The 6800-nt window shown below is 46.8% G+C and overlaps 1 protein-coding gene across 1 annotated transcript in view; it reads right to left on the reverse strand.

The window, feature by feature from the left end:
- The window catches only part of LOC108795144 (histone-lysine N-methyltransferase KMT5C-like), a 35665-nt gene extending 30463 nt beyond the window's left edge, over window positions 1–5202 (reverse strand). The window contains exon 1 of the mRNA XM_018566337.1: window positions 4939–5202. The gene's annotated coding sequence lies outside the window, so the exon portion shown is untranslated. The remainder of the gene's footprint in view (window positions 1–4938) is intronic.
- Window positions 5203–6800: the final 1598 nt, after the last annotated feature.

Genomic DNA, 6800 nt, shown 5'->3' on the forward strand with positions numbered 1-6800 from the left:
GGGGGGGTTATATTAAAGAGGGAAAGGGCCTCTGCTGTAGATTTATTTTATGGCAAATCAGGTGCAAAATGCAAGTCAGCGCTGGGACACATGTCACTGGGCACAAACTGCGTCTGCTCTCTGCTGATGGAAGGCAAAGTAGGCAGACCTCTGGGCTCACAGAGCTATCCGCAGTGCCCAGGCATGGAGAAAATCAGCAGGCTCCCTGCTCCAAGCAGCCTTTCTGCTATGCTAAACCGTTGCAGCTGACAATTATTAGGTAGCAGAATCATGAATGCAAAAAGTAGAAGCTATTCCCACATTGATTCAAAGTGGAACAATGTGCTCTGGCATCACAACTGACAAAATAGTTTAATATACTGCAAGAAAATCAAAGTAAACCAGCACACAAGCTACAAACTGCTTTACGGCTACCAACAGAAAGATGAGGTTTCTCTATGCTGCAGCCCTGAGGTGTGCTGTAGGGTAGGTAAAGAAAGGGACAGGCCAAGATCTACGGTTTGTAGACCGAGCTCCTGAGGTGTACAATTTAGCAAAGCGTAGTGTAAGGTAGGGCTGCAACAACTAATCGCCATAATCGATTATAATCGATTATTGAAAAAGTTGTCAACTTTTTCAATAATCGATTAATCGGCTTCAACATTTTTAAAGCGTTCCAGTTTAATAAAAAAAAATGTTTTTGCTGGAGTGGGGCTGCCAGTAGGTTAGCTGCGTTTTGGACGCGTTTGGCGTTTCCGGACAAAATGTGACATGCAGTATTTTTCTGTCGTAACCTGAACGGACTGCGCACGTGAGAACTGTAGCCCATAAAACACATAGGGATACATTGGGATGCATTTTTAGTGCAGGAGCGTACGGATCAGGTCAGCACAGAAAACGGACGTCGTGTGAACAGGCCCCAAAGCATCATGTCCTACATGAACCACGTGAATAGTTTCCACCACATCTGTGTCAACAGCTGCGCACAAGTATAGCGAGAGGATCTGAAGCAAAACAGACAGAGGGCTTCTCCAGCTCTGAGCATAGCCCATGGACTTCAGCCACTCGTGTGCACTGACCATTAAAGGTGCCCATACACCTTGCCATTAGCATCGTTCAAAAAACAAACGAGATCAGGTTTTTGTACGATAATCGACCTGTTGATGGGAAGTGAACGATCATAACTGTACAACTGGCTGAATTTCCTCAAACGGGCAGGCTGGAAAACTTTGATTAGTAGGAGGAGAGAAAAAAAATGAATGGATTAGTGGCGTTTTCGTACGAAAAAAAAGCAACATGAACACTGCACATGCGCAAACGAAAATCTGTTCTGTCATTTGACAAAATTTGGCCAGTTAGTATTGCTAATAAACGATAATTGTAATCTACATTGGTCTATGCATGAAAGGGTATTCTAGCGGAAATTGAACAGGAGATCGATGACAGGACGAAATAAATCAAACGATAATTGTAAGGTGTATGGCCAGATAGACAATCACCCAACTTTTAAGCTTCATTCACAACAATATTTTCGATGCGTTCAGGGAAAGTGATTGATTCCTAACTGCGTGTAATCGAATCCCATACAATTACATGTGGTGTGCCAGTGTTCTAGTGCAGTTTTTTTAAATGCAGCGGCTGTCATACGATCATTGACTCGAAAGGGAGACAGCTGCTGCTTGTGTGCCGCTTAAGGATTCCTGACGCAGGAATCCCTTATCGCCCTAAAATTAACACATCAATATGCTTCAAATATTTAGGTAAAAGACAAAGAAGGCAGCCATTGCTAACCTCCTCTGAAAATGCTGGTTGTCTGCCTGTCATGATATCACTAAAGCTGGCCATACACCTATAAATAATTATCTGCATATTTTCTATGGTCACATGGAGAAAGTGCAACAAATTCCTCCATCTACGCTAAACTGTGTGGATGAAGGAATCTCCTGCTGGGCCGAGCTTCAATATCTTGCTAGTCGGCCCCGCTGGCTCTCAAAATACCTGAACAATCTGATTGGAGATCTTAAGGAGAATCTTAAAAGGAGAACTATGGGGTCAGGGCTTTTGCCCATAGTTCTCCTTTTAGACACAAAGACTAGCGTCCTCCAGTCACCATAAGCTCAGTATACCGCGAGCTACAGCTCGCGGTATACCGAGACGCTGCAGCGGATCCCGACATCGATGTCGAGATCTGCCCAGGTGCGTGAGTGACAGCTGGCTCTGCCTATCTAGAGGCAGAGCCAGCTGTACCCGCCCCCTCCGTTCCGCCAGTCAGCGCTGGTGGATGGGAGCGGGGAGAGGGGAATCCAGCCCCTCCCCCTGTCACGGCAGAGAGCCGTGACAGGATCGAGAGGTGAGCGAACCCAGAATGTGTTCGCTCACCTCCCAATCTACTGAGCCGACCTGTGACAGTCTCATTGTCACAGGTCGGCTAGAACTATGAGGTGAGTGAAAAGCACGCACCTCATAGTTCTCCTTTAAGGCAATGCAGAATGTTAATGAGACCTTTCCCAGCGTAACAATCGGGGAAAATTGATAAACCTACCAGTATGAATAGGTACTGTGGGAGAAAACCAGAGGCCGCCAAGAGAAACATGAGGGGACGAGACAAACCCAACACAGATATTGGAGGGTATACAGGGGGGAAGCAGACAAAATACCCCAGTGCTGCAAGTCTATAGGGCCACTTCCTATGTACTGTACAGGTGAATGATCCTGTATAATACATAAGATGCTCCATCAGTCCTCCTCCTATGTTCAAAATTGTAGAAATGTCACCAGCACGCCAGTCCTTTTAAGATAGCAAAAGCTTCATTTATTGAAGTTTTTTGTCATATGACCAAACAGTTTGGTCATATGACAAAAAACTTCAATAAATGAAGCTTTTGCCATCTTAAAAAGGATTGGTGTGCTGGTGACATTTCTACAATTTTGCTGACATTCGCGGCGCCATCCGCGGTCACTGCGAGCCCCCCCAATACAAGAGACATATCGGTAAGGAGTGCGACAAGGAGAGTACTCCTCCTCCTATGTTCAGACACAGGAACATCACACAGGATACTGCAGTGACACGACAGAAGAATCTCTATTTATTATGTACCCGTGTCATAGGAAAAGCAGGGGCAAAGCTGATTGGATGGGACAACAACTTGTATAGAAATGAGGGCAAGCCGATGACCCTCCATGAGGCGCACTGTGCCTCCCCCCCAATATACACCATGAGGTACCCTGTAACGATTACAGTGTGTATATTGAGCGCACTCTGATAAGTGGACACTGCAGGAGAAGAGAAGAGTAATCAAAGAAAGACACATGAACGCCACAGCCTGGCACAATAAGTGAAGTTCTGGCAATGGAATGTTTCCTCTTTTTCGTGGCATGAAAAAGAAACACGTCCTCAAAACGCGTTGCCTTTAGTGCCCATAGTTCCTCTTTTCTTATAATTAACTTTTATAAAACAAGCATCACTGGGACGGCCACGTATCCCCTTTGTGATTTTCTCTGTCTTAGCCGCCACCTAAGCTCTTTTTGTATATGCTGTGACCCCACTGTGGGGAAATGTGACTTGATTATATGCATGTGTACGCCTTATTTTCATATACCTTAATAAATAATTTTTTTTTTTTAAAAGCATCACTGGCATTTTTATATGCTATTCACCGCTCGTGTCTCCCTTCTTACGGTACAGCGGCCGCTTCTCTGCCACTGGCCTCCAGCTTTCATTTTTTCCCCTATTGTCACAGAATACTCCTGATGCCCAGCCATCCCATCCTCCCGTGCCCCCTCCTCAACACACTCTCCAGCTGATGCAGCCGATACTGTCCCAACTCATGTTTGTTTGGTTAATACCGGCTTCTTCACAACTGCCGATCAATCAAGCCTTCAATCTCGGCTCTCTCAAACGGATTCTTTAAATTTTTTTCCCCTTCAAACCCGGATTTCAGTTACTCTTCAAAGACACCCCTGCACCGGATCCAGCTGCCGTTCCTCCATCATCCAGAACATCAGATGAACTTACCACCGGCGGCTTCATCCTTACACTAAATGGACTTTTCCTTGTACACCCCCATGTGAGTGCAATTCCAGCCTCATGTCATTTCTCATGTTTTATTCATGTCACCCATGTTGCTCATTGTTGGAGATACACATTTGACATCAATTACCCACCAGGAAGCGGTCTCCAAATAGAGAAAACTTTTGACCACAGACTGACATTTGGGGTTGCATGTTTTCCTTAATTGAACATTTGAGCGAGTGCAACATTGTTAATTTTAAACATTCCATTGCCAGTTCACTTAACACCATGAGGGGCAGAGTGCCTCCCTTCCCGGACGCACCATAAGGGGCAGAGTGCCTCCCCTCCCAGACGCACTATAAGGGGCAGAGTGCATCCCCTCCCGGACTAGGGTTGCCACCTTTTCTTCGAGCGAAACCCGAACACTCCATTGACGTGCAGACATTTTTTGGGGAGAATGAGCCGTGGCTTATTCATATGTAAGAAGCGCCACCCGTTTATATGGAAATATCACAGTTGAGACTATTTTCAGTGTGGGGGCGGGCAGTAGCCCCTATCTTAATTTTGGTTGCCCCTGTCTGCCTGACATCTTGTGTCCGGGTTTCTGCAACCATGAAACCCGGACACAGCATTCAAAACCCGAACTGTCCGGGTAAATCCTGGACAGGTGGCAACCCTATCCCAGACGCACCATGAGGGTCAGAGTGCATCCCGGACACACCATGAGGGTCAGAGTGCCTCCCGGACGCACCATGAGGGTCAGAGTGCCTCCCCTCCCTGACGCACCATGAGGGTCAGAGTGCCTCCCCTCCCCCGAATATAGCATTAGGTACACCGCAATATGAAGATACAAAGACCAGCATGCTCCGCACTATATCTATCAGGGTGATCTATAGTGGATCACCACGATGACAGTAGCAGGCTGTGTGCTGGACTTTCATTCCCACCGTCACCATTCACCTGACTTCCCTCACCGGGGAGATCCCAGCCGGCAGGAAACCCCTTCCCTCCCGTGCACGGCAGCTCACGTTTCCGCTCCCACAATGCTTTGCGAGGCGTGCTTAGCCTGAGCTGACCCAGCCGTTTTTACACCGCGATAATCCCACCCGCACACCTTACCGAACCTGAGGGCTCGTCTGGAGTCTTCCACCCGTAATTCACTAACCCGCTTCCACCCTTCTCCGCTGCCTCCGCCTCTTCTTTATTAATTTTTTTCCCTTCAGAGCGTCCCTCCTAGACTAGTTCGACCGTCTTTTCTATTGGCAGAGACCGTCCTGACCTCCTTTTACCATAGGTACAGGTCGCCGCCAATCAAAGCAGTCCCGCGTCTTTCATTGGTAGACGCATGCGTCCGTCTAAGACGCATCCTATGAACCCCACCCAATCAAAGACGGTTATGTAGCCAGGTCTTAAGTGCAGATTGTAGCCATGCGGCGGCGGCGGAGGATGATAGGGTTACCTGGGTGATTGTCAGTCATGTGGAACACTGCATCTCCTCAATGTCCGATGATAGTCCCGTTCCTGGACTCATTTCTAGTACACAACGGCCATGTGTGTTTACTGGGATTCTAGATGACCTATTAGACCGACATTGGTCACCAGAACAAATGGGCAGGGTGAGGTCCAAGCTGTCCTCCATTGGGTCCTTCGATCCCCGCTGCTCTCCCTGCTTGTATTGGCGGAGGGGGAACAGTGACAATCCACACACCAGCGGGTGGGGAGGAGAGAGCAGAGTCAGAATGCCGAGTGAAGGATCAGCAAATATGTGTAGTCCATAGACGACAACGCTTTAAAAGCCCCTACAGGTCATCAGTTTAGAGATACGTGTAAATATTGGCCCTAGAATTATTGCTCTCACTCTGGCGTGCGTGGCAATACCCAACATGTGTAGCATGATCGTCATTTTCATGCGTAGGTGCACCAACATACTGCAGACGTCACTGGTCATTAAGGGGTTAAATTACACATTTCAGGCCTGAAGATTACCTAACAAATTATATATTTTCTGAAAGCAGAGACCATGTAGAATAAAATGGTGGCCATTGCCTTTTTTATGTCATACAATACAAGTGCAACTAGAAAAAAAAAATATATATATATAGTCTATATTTTCAGTAAAAAATACCCTTTAACCCCTTCGTGACTGACGACGTACAGTGTACGTCGCCAGCATCGGGGATTTACACAACACAATATAATGGCAGTTGTTTTGGTAAAATATAAAAAGATGAGACTATGTCAAGTAAATAATTACCAAATATGTAAAGCCTAAAAATTGTGTGTGCCCCTAAATAGTAAAAAAAAGTCAGTACCCAAAATTGTCCATAGGCGACACTGGGGCCCATTCACACCATCCAGGGTATTTATTTCACTTAATCAAACCCTCCTTGCATTCTGGGGTGGGAGGAGGTGTGGTGGTGGCATTCATTTCAATGGCACCATAAACACGCCTCCTGCCCACTGTGCGGTTGTCTGCACCGGAATGCATGGTACCACAATGCCCTGCAATTTCAGTGCGGTACTATGCATTTTCGTGGGCAGGAGGAGATCGCACTGTGGGCACGAGGTGTATTTGCCGTGCCGTTTAAAAGAATGGCACCACCACGACCCCTCCTGCCCCAGAACATAATGAGGGTTTGCATTAATGCCACGGGACTGTGAGATGAACCTACTGGATGGTTTGAACGGTCCCTTACAGAACATCAAGTTAGAGTTAACAGTGAATGATGACCCCGGAAATATTGCTCTCACTCCAGTGTGCAGCGATACCTAATATGTGTCATCTATGTATTTGTATGCAAACAAACTG

Source organism: Nanorana parkeri, unplaced genomic scaffold (genome assembly GCF_000935625.1).
Source record: "Nanorana parkeri isolate BGI_ZX_2015 unplaced genomic scaffold, ASM93562v1 scaffold939, whole genome shotgun sequence".
Classification (NCBI taxonomy): domain Eukaryota; kingdom Metazoa; phylum Chordata; class Amphibia; order Anura; family Dicroglossidae; genus Nanorana; species Nanorana parkeri.